Source organism: Sinocyclocheilus anshuiensis, unplaced genomic scaffold (genome assembly GCF_001515605.1).
Source record: "Sinocyclocheilus anshuiensis isolate Anshui unplaced genomic scaffold, SAMN03320099.WGS_v1.1 scaffold1976, whole genome shotgun sequence".
NCBI lineage: Eukaryota > Metazoa > Chordata > Actinopteri > Cypriniformes > Cyprinidae > Sinocyclocheilus > Sinocyclocheilus anshuiensis.
In genome coordinates, this window is record NW_015555870.1 from 61002 (window position 1) to 71563 (window position 10562).

At 38.3% G+C, this 10562-nt stretch overlaps 1 protein-coding gene across 1 annotated transcript in view; it reads right to left on the reverse strand.

Moving 5' to 3' along the window:
* LOC107675654 (regulating synaptic membrane exocytosis protein 2-like) overlaps positions 1–10562 on the reverse strand; it is a 99811-nt gene that overhangs the window by 60161 nt on the left and 29088 nt on the right. The gene's annotated exons all lie outside the window — the stretch shown is intronic.

Genomic DNA, 10562 nt, shown 5'->3' on the forward strand with positions numbered 1-10562 from the left:
AATGTTAATGTATTTGGTCTTGGCGGAATAGATCTGCTACGCTGCTGCAGCAGAGCAGGTACCGAGACTTGCTACTGCCAATACATCCACAAAATGCTGCTGTGAGCATGTAAGAAATACTGCTGCTGCAAATATAACATACATGAAATAACCCCCATATAGCATACATGAATCACCTCGTAGCAGATCTATACAGGTGGAGCTGGGGAAGGTGGAGGGTTTCTGAAGCAAGCTGAAGCAAGCACCAGTCATATTTTTGAATGTTGAACAGCTAGCTCATTGGCTACCGATACAGGAGAGAACCAATCAGCTGTGCCATGTGATAATGATGTCATTAGGTCAGATTGAGTTAGACCTATCGGACTGCGCCATGTAGAGTCTCATGCCAGAACTCTGTATTTACTTTCATCAGTGGAGCTGCAGCTCTTTGACTCTCCACTACTTGAAAAGAGAGAATCATCCAGTCCAACAATATAACATCTCCAGCCCACAACGGGATGGGCTGCTCTGACTGTCCATCGATCGGTTTGGATTTCCATTAAAAGGAGCTGGCACACAAGGCCTGACTGATTCAGAGCGAGTGCTTTTGGGAAGAGAGTACACTAGAGAAAATACAGCTCCTAAATAATCAATGATTGAGGGAGTAAATCAGCCAGAGTCAAAGAGGCCGAAATGTGGCTGGCAATTAATTAGGACATCTGAGGGAGTCAGATTCCATTTCAGCAGCCCACCACTCACATGCAATATCAACAGCATTAGCACAGAGACCGGGATACAAGAAAATGATTCGGTCCATTGATGTATGGGTTGCTGCTAAGTGGGTATAAGGTTTTTACAAATACAGTAACAGCTTGAATTGTAAGAAGGGCTGGACGGTGGGGCGGGATATACAGCACAGAGAAATGTGTAGAGATACTGCTATATATATATACATATATATATATATATGCAGTTTGATTGAGATTAATTGGAATACACAATGAAAAAACATGATTTCTGAGAATTGTTAAAAACGGAGTTATCTGTTTTTGCAAATGAACTCTCTTCATATATAATAATAATAAGAAAAGTATTTTTTTTTTCAAATAAAAAGAATAAAAAGTAGACTGAAAAGAAATAGAATAGATAGAGCTAGTGTTAGAGGGTCAAGTTCTTCTTATTTTTTTATAATAAATAAAAAAGAAAACAAGTAGATAGAATAGAAAAGTATATATACACATATGCTACAAAATATATATATTTACTTCAAAATGTCACATTTAATTCAGCATTGTTGTTTCTGTGAAATTTATTATTTCTGAGTGAAAATTGTTTATACATCAAATTATTTTCAGTGGATGTAACCTTTATGTGCCAAATATATTTACATGTATTACATGAATGTAAAAAAAGTATTAAACTTTTTATATTTACAAAGCATATATGGACGACAATAATGGAAAATGGATGCATAATAAAGTTACAAATGGCAGATTAAGTGATTCATCAATTTACTGAAATGGCGATCAAGCATCTTTGGTTTTTCATTTTGAAAAATAAAATTCAAATGCTCATTTTGAAGCAAATGAATAAGCATGTAATGAGGGTCTCATTATCATCATCACACACATAAACTCTTGAAACTAGACAGAATGTAGCAGCCGACTGCATTAAATTCTGTAATGTTGCCAGTACATAACTTAAGTATTGGAAAACATTATGCAGCATAAGTGAAATGATTTGTGGGTGACGGGTAAAAACTGAACTAAGTAAACCAAAAATAACCTCTGAATAAAAGTGTCCACCACCACTCTCCCAGCTTTTATAGGTGCAGAGACCTGTCTCTTATATCAAACGTTTAAGCATTTTTTGTTATCAAAAAGTTTTGAGCAACCCAGTTTGAGCTACATCAGTTTGTTTTGTCCACTGCGATATAGCATTATCTAGCATTTTTGGGAAAAAGAAAAACATGAGGGTAAAAACTAACTATGTGATTGCTCTGTTAATGCACTTAATTTGAATAATTGTAAATGCTGGCATCCAAATCTTGGTGCAAATCATACAATCTTCCAAATGAATTCTGATATATGAACACAGCATGGACCAAAGACATCTAAACAACAACAACAACAAAAAAACAGGATATGATGTCACAAGATGCGATCCTAAAAATTCCTGCCGCTGTTTCAACTCCTTTACAGATTTTTTGATGTTCTTTGTGAATTATAAGCTGGTAAAAATGCCACCATACTGCATGTACGCACATACAACAAGCACATTTAGCCCAGCACACAGCACAGTTCTGGATGTTCAGTAAGTTCATGAAATATACGTCATAAAAGATCTCCAGTCAGGTTATGATCACATCCTTACACTTTTTGTTTTGCATCTTTAGGTTTGGTTTTAAAAATGAGAGTGTGAACACTAAGCGAAGCAGGACTAAATGCATCATTTTTTTTTGATCCGGATCAAAAGAACCGAATAACAAGTGTGAACACACTTTTAATTTACAACTCATAGAGACCTCTTTGCACAATACAATCATTTTTGTTGTTGTTGTTGTTTTCTTCTCATTTAATATCCTGTTTCACTCAGAAATACATCACATTACTTAATAAAAGAATGCCATGTCATTCTGACTTCAAGTAAAAATTCAGCATGTATGGTTCCTTCAACACATGCAAACTGTACAGAGCCACACAATTTTAAGCACTACAAATACTCAAGACAAGCGTAAATAATCTCTATTATTTGTGTTTTTGTGGTTATTAGTGTATATTTTTCATGTTGTATATTTTATGGGACTGCTGCTGCCATGCAATTTCTCAAATTCTTTCTCATCTTAATCAGGCTTCATATGCACATGGCAAAGTGGTACTTGATCAAGACGCTCCTGTGAGCACAAGACTCTTGTGAAAGTCGCCCGTGAATAATCCCGTTCAAGAAAACATGACTCTGTAGCCTGTATGTTGTGAATAAAAATACACTGTTGTTTGTTTGTAATATGATATAATCCATATGCACTGTTTCCAGGCATGCCACAATATTGCTTAATAAATCATGACTTCACTGAATGACTCACTAAGACATTTTCCCCAAAGCAAGTTATTGTGCTTGAGTTATAAATAGCTCAAGGCTCCTCAAAGTCTGAATTAGCGTCATAAAGAAACTCTCAAATCCACTCCAGCAAAGAATCAGCAAAAAAAGCATCAGTGAGAGCCATTTATTACATAAAAATCAACTTATAGAAATTTGCACAAAGAAGCGTTTATACAAAATACATCTCACCAACGTATAACAATAAAAAAGGGGCAAAAGAAAAACCTGATTTTGTCCCATTGTCCTATAAATCCAAGTGCAAGAAGCTAAGATCCCAAGGATTTGCACGTGAAAGTGGGTAAATAAACAATTCTGTTTAAATAAATAAATAAATCACAAAGTGCACTGGCAACAACATTAACAGTCACTATTTACTACTGTACATTACTTTCTTTGTCAGCCTCTAAATTAAGTGGTTATATTTAAGTTAGAATATTATGAATCAAATTGCTAAAGGACTATAAAATACATTTGAAAAGTCATCCCAAGTAGAAACAGCTAGTTCAGGTAAAAACTGCATGTTTTCACTTTTCTACATTGCGTTGTCTAATAGCATACTATTAAATAAACAGCATTAATTAGCTATATATATATAGTAGCTATATAAATAGTAATATAAATAATTGTATTTACATATTATAATTAATGGGCATTATAATAAAGAGTGTTCCCATATTCTCAAGCAAAAAGCACAGTGTATCAAATGAAGTCGTTTGGCAAGGAGGCGCAGTTATAAAACACCCATGCCAATCTTAAGCGATAAACAGCGTCGCACAAGTTCAAAACCCACGGGATTCTTCTGCATTTTCAGCACTCGAATGTCAATCTACAGCACTGGATCTGCCCGTAATGTATATCTGTATTTGTTTAGCTCTGGTGTGGTGATTGGTGAGCGGGTATCGATCGCCTCACCTGCCGTTTCGCGCATGTCCCAACAGCTCCGGCTTCGAGATGTTCTGGGGTGGCTTAAAATGCGATAGAAAAGAGCTACAGAACTGTCGCAATGTCCCAAATTGCATTTTCACCTAACCCCCCTCCTCCCTAACCGAACCCAGTAGTCTTTCACTTGAGGAAACAGCAGCAGCACACCCACAGCCCCGCGACCGCTACATCCGACGCGCTGCCGTGTCGATCAAGTCCCATATTTTCCCGGAGATCTGATGGATGTGCGCCTCATGCTCCAGCCCTGAGGTGCTGCTGCGGCTGCTGGGAGCGGGGGAAGGATTCTGTCTGATGGCGTGCCAGAGAGAGAGAAAACCAGCGCTGCATTTTTACCAGCTGGAAAATCTGGAGCTGCGTCCATGCGACACCGTCTCGCCTCGGCGAATCAGACAAACTGGAGCAGCACAGACTCTCTCTCTCTCTCTCTCTCTCTCTCTCACACACACACACACACACACACACACACATCATTCCTGACGCGCTAGCACGGGCTGCTTTATTGCACGGCTCTCGGTGAGAGGTGCGCGAACGGGAGCGCGGATGCGGCGTACGGTTACAGTGAGCTCTAACGGAAGAAGTACAGAGCAAGGGGCAAAATAGTGAGTCGCCTAAACTGCATTTGTAGCCTAGTGCATATGATGCCCAAATATGCTGGCTAGGCAGTCAGCTTATAGGTTTTGAGACACAGCCAGTGCGCTGGAGTTGATTTCAGCTCAAAGCTCTACAGTGCACGACTGATATACGGAACACCTTTAAGAACCAACCTAATTTATTATTTACCTCATCGACGCGGTTCAAAATTTGTCACTTTAGGAAGTGATATTTGAAGAGGATCTGGCAACCTAAGGGCGTCTACTTGGTGACTTGAATCTCCTTTGCCGTTCTGGGACGTGAGTACACATTTTAATTTCCTCTCTAATGTTTTCAGCGCTGCTAAAATCATTGACCACATTTTACTGACATTTTCTCCTTTTTTCTCATTCGTTTCTCTCTTTCTCTCTGTCCCTCGTCATCATAAAAGCTAATCAAGACATCATCATCATCACTGACATCATTACATGAATCAACACTTGAGCATCCCAGCACTCTAGTACTTAGTCTAGTACAATAATAGTAGTCTAGTACTCTAGAAAGTGACAAAAATGATGAAAACACAATGATCAATGGACGATAGTGTTCTGTATAAGCCCACGCTGCAGTTCTGTCATCTGTCACTTTAAATGCAAGTGCTCTTTAAATTTGGGTGGATTCTGATTGGCTGTCTGCCAATGGTTTTTATACTTCAACATCATTCTGAAAGTGATTCCAACCATATCGTTTCTCCGTGTTGTTATCGTTATAACTGATGTGGAATTTGCTTTTCTCATAGAATTACAACTATTATTAAAACTTCATAGTTCTAGTTATCATCCTTGTTGTGAACGGGCCTTTATGTTGTGAAGGGTTGAAGGAATAGTTCACCCAAAAATGAAAATTTGCTGGAAAAGTACTTGGAGGAACTGGAGCGCTGAATGAGTTCACTGAAGATGAAGAAAATAATAAATAAAATTGACTTAATTTTTCATTTGCAAGTTTTTGCACACATATTTTTTTAGTAAATTTTAAGTATGGAATTAAGTAAAATTAGCAAAGGAAATAAGTAAATTTAACGTGGCCAAGTTAGAGTTTGATGAGTCATTTCTACTAAATTATTTTAAGTTTACTCTGTAATGCTCAAGCACATTTCACTCAGTCTTGGTTTGGGAACTTTACTCAAACAATGTAACACTGATTTTTAGCTATGAAATAGCACTGACCATGCTATTAAAGCTTGTCGTTCGCTAACAAATATGCAAGTAAGTGAGTGAACGGCTTGTTCTCCTTTTTCAGATAATACGTCTACACAATAGTTATTACCCAAATGAACACAGAGACCTCAAGACTTGGTACACAATACACAATGACGGTAACAATCAGTGTAGAGTATTCGAGTATGAATGGGTCATTTTGAGTAGAAAACGAACTCCAGATGTCACAAAACAGCAAGTTACTAAACCTAACAACAAAAGCAACCATAAAACAGTGTAAATACAACTTGAAAATAGTGAAACATTTAACCTTATTAATTATTCATGCCCCAGTGCATGATGGGAACAACGAGATCATAACTGATATTTACTAATATCAGTTTTAGTTTTAGTTAAAACTTTAATTTCTACAAGCTTAAATTGAGTACTAATATAGAATTTACTATTTTTTTATTATTCGTGCCTGAACTAATGTAGAAATTACATTTGTTTTTCCGTAGTATTTACTTCACTACAAAATCATTTTGATCAGTGTTTGCAAGACCAGCATCATAGGATCATGTATGCTGGTATTTTGGCTCATTTTGAGTCGGAGTGATTGTCAGGCGTCTGAAAGTGAGTTTTGATTGAGTATCTTATATATCTGTGCTGTTTGATCTACGAGCTGATTTAGACGCATCAGTCAGATTCAGTGAACTGGTTCAACTAGTTCACCAAAAACAAAAAAGTAATTCATTTGCAAACTGGACATCACTCCAGACGTTTGCCTGAATCTATGGATTACAGATAATAATGTGGTAAATAATAGAGCCCGACCGATATATAGTTTAGCCGATATTATCGGCCGATATGAGCCTGTCGCTGATATATCGGTATCGGCAAATATGTCGCCGATATGCCGCCGATATGAAAATTTTTTTTACAGAACATATAACGCAGATAAAATGCTTGAAATGGTGTAATTACTTAGTTTGTCCAGCAGAGCGTGCTCCATTGTTTGCTACTGGCCACCAGGATGAAACGCTTTAAAGCTTAAGTCTATGGAAAAGCATTGAAACTTTGAACGGCCATATCTCCATAAAGGCGCGGCGAATCCGCACCAAATTCGGGGATGCACTGAAACTTTGAACGGCCATATCTCCATAAAGGCGCGGCGAATCCGCACCAAATTCGGGGATCTCTTCAGCTCGAGGAACCCTCTCGAACGTGAATCGAGTGTACGTCTCGAGGCCCTCTTTCGAATGAGTCGCGTCAATAGTCCCCCGGGGTTCAGGAGTTACGGGTGGTTAAATTCGCGGTCCGGCGCCGACCGATCTAGAGATCCTGGGGGCTACCGAAGCACGGAGGGTGGCGTTCGAGAGGGCTCCTCGAGCTGAAGGGATCCTCCGAATTTGGTGGAGATCCGCCGATGCGTTCGCGAGATAGTGACACCAGCCAACACTTTCACTTCAGTAAGGAGGTCTCTTGTTCAGGCAGCAGCATTCCAGCATGGTCTTATTCGGCCATAAGTGCCCTGCGAAGTGGACTTCACATGATATTCCGCCATGATTCCAGATCGAAGGGAACGTACATGTTACATTCAAACATGTACACAAATCCGTGAATGAATGTTCCGAAGTGAAATAAACTTAAACGGAATAAAGTTGAATGGAATTGAATTGAATTAAAGTTGAATAAACTTCAACTTTACTGTTCAGTGCACTGATGTCTGATTGGCAGCACGCTATGACAGCGTGAAGATAGTGTCAGCGCAGGGCTGTGTGGTTTAAAGTGAGTTATGATAGTCTGTGTGTACATGTTTGTGCATGTGTGTGTGGAGATGGATTTAGGGAGTTATGAGACCTGTACGTATGTGTGTGTAGTGATGGATGCAGGCCTATGATAGCCTCTATAAGGCTGTGGCTGTTAAGATAAATGTTTGATGGTCTGTGTGTAAGCGAGTGTGTGTGTCTGTGTGTGTGGAGATAGATGTAGAGTTATGATGGTCGGTACAGCAGATGGCAGAGGTCTGCCCTAACAGAACTGATGAATGGCAGATGATGTCATATATATATATATATATATATATATATATATATATATATATAAAAATTAAAAAAAAGTACTTGCAGATAATATATTACTGAAATAAAAGGCCACTTAAGTGTATTTTGATTTTAAAGTTAATTAACATTTAAATTAAAATTGTAATTACACATATATTTAAATGCATGATAAACAATAGTAACAAAAGTATATTTTAGTTTGTCATAAATGCTTGTCGGTACATTCAGCAGTACTTTAACTATATTTCAAAGACAACAGAAGTAATTATGAAATTACATATAATTATGTATTTAAAGGGACAGTTCACCCAAAAATTTTAATTCTGTCATCATTTTCGCACCCTGCACCTGTTGCAAACCTTTGTGAGTTTCTTTCTCCAATTGAACACAAAATAAGTAATTTTAAAGAATGTTGTTGTTCAACCAGACAGTTGACGGCAGCCATTGACTTCCATTGTTTTTTTTCCATACTATTGAAGTCAATGGCTACCGTCAACTGGTTGAACAACAACATTCTTCAAAATTCAACAAAAGAAAGAAACAGATACAGGTTTGGAACAACATGAGGGTGAGTAAATGATGAAAAAATTTTCATTTTCGTCATCCCTTTAAGTGGGTCAAAAAAGTACTATAAAGTTTATATACTTGCATTTAATATAAATTGAAACTATAAAAAAATGTAATTATATGCAATTAAGTGTCTTAAAACATTACATTCAGTTCACACTCAAGTATATTCCTTTATATTATTTCTGTAATAAGTATTTTTTATGTATGCAGTATGCTGAAATTTATTTTTCCACAAGAGTAATATCATAATAATCATTATGATACTGACAAGAAACCACATATCAATCACAACATCCTAGTACAGCAGCAGAGAGCTGAGCACAAGCGTCACTCAAATTCACTTCTTAAAATGTAACAATGTAGTTACTGCAAAATCCATATCCATTAGTTTAACCCCAGGTTCCTCTGAGGCAACAGTCACTGGATGTTGCTTTAAAGGGGTGGTTGATTGCGATTTCACTTTTTTAACATTAGTTAGTGTGTAATGTTGCTGTTTGAGCATAAACAATATCTTGGGCTCTAGTAAATAATTCTCCGTTTCTTGCACAGAACGACCATTTTGCTTCACAGGACCTCAATATATCATCAGGAGCTTTGATATGCTTATTTATTCTCAAAGACAAGTAGCTGCAGACTTGCACTTTATGAATCACCAAGGACCACAGTTTCAGCTAAAAATCTTTACTGTTCTACTGAAGAAAAAAAACAGCTACATCTTAGATGGTGAGTAAATTATCAGCAAATTTTCATTTTTTGGGTGAACTATCCCTTTAGAAACATCTTGGCGGATTTGTGTCTTACAAACACACAGCTTTTCTCAATATTACTTGTGGATTATTGTGATGTTTTTATCAGCTGTTTGGACTCTCATTCTGACGGCACCCATTCACTGCAGAGGATCCATTGGTGAGCAAGTGACTAATTGATGCATTTATACAAATCTGTTCTGATAAAGAAACAAACTCATCTACATCTTGGATGGCCTGAGGTTGAGCACATTTTCAGCTAATTTTAATTTTTGTGTGAAGTATTCCTTTTAATATGGTGGTGTTTTCCTCTGGTTGGTTGAGTTGCAACAGTAACTGTACAGAGACACTGTAATACTTAAGTGGTCACTTTAAGTATTGGAGGGATGTTGTGTGTGTTTGCATTCAAAAACAGCTGAGCACAGCTGAATGAAACAGAACCTTAAGACACATCAATCATGATGTTTCTGACACTGAAAAAACAGCAAGATGCTATGAAACGCCCAAAGAAATGTATCTGATGCATATGTACCAGCAATTATAAAACAGCAGATGGAATTGCTCCATCTCATACATGCAATTCCAATGCCGCAAGTGGAATAATATGTTGAAAATTTGAGCAGTCAAAATTACTGAAAAATTAATTACTGGAGAACAGAATTACTGATTGCCATCATCTATCTGAGCTCAATGTGTGTGAGTCCGCCTGACGCTGATGTGGCCTGTGTAGTCAGTGCACTTTCCTCATTAGTTCCTGGACCACTTACAGCCCCTAATGATATGCTGGAATGAGTCTGACGGGATCTCTAGTCAGGCCAGAGATAATGGGTATCGCTGCCCATAGCTTAGCAGTGAAATATCTTGTCAAGTCATGAAGGTTGTAAGCATCACTAGTACTATTACTATATAAGAAACCCACTTTAAACCCTAAGTATTGTCCGGAATCCATAACTTTGTGGAAAAAAGTGTGCTTAATTGCATTGAATGTGCACTTGTATGTACTTCAAATCTTTTAATGAGGAGGTATCTGGAGCGCAACATCGCGATGGTCATGTTCCCGCACTGAGAACATGACCCATCCACGAACGCCGCCCCAGCGTGCCGAAAGCCCAAGCACGAGAGACAGCGCTCGTGACAGTCAGATGAAGCCAGGAAACGACCACATCCAGAAACGCACGAGCGGGAAGCCAGTCCCAAAAAGACGCCCGTCGCTCGTGGAGCTCTTTTAGAATTTGCTCCTTTAGAAAGGAAAAAACACTCTTTAAGAGAGAGCGCTGAAGCGCCCAGGGGAGGTCGCGGCGGGACCGCAGAATGACAGCTGCAGCTCGCCGAGGTTTCAGCAGCCTGGATGGCAACCCCCGCTGATACGCCGTCACACCAACGCCAGCTGTTTT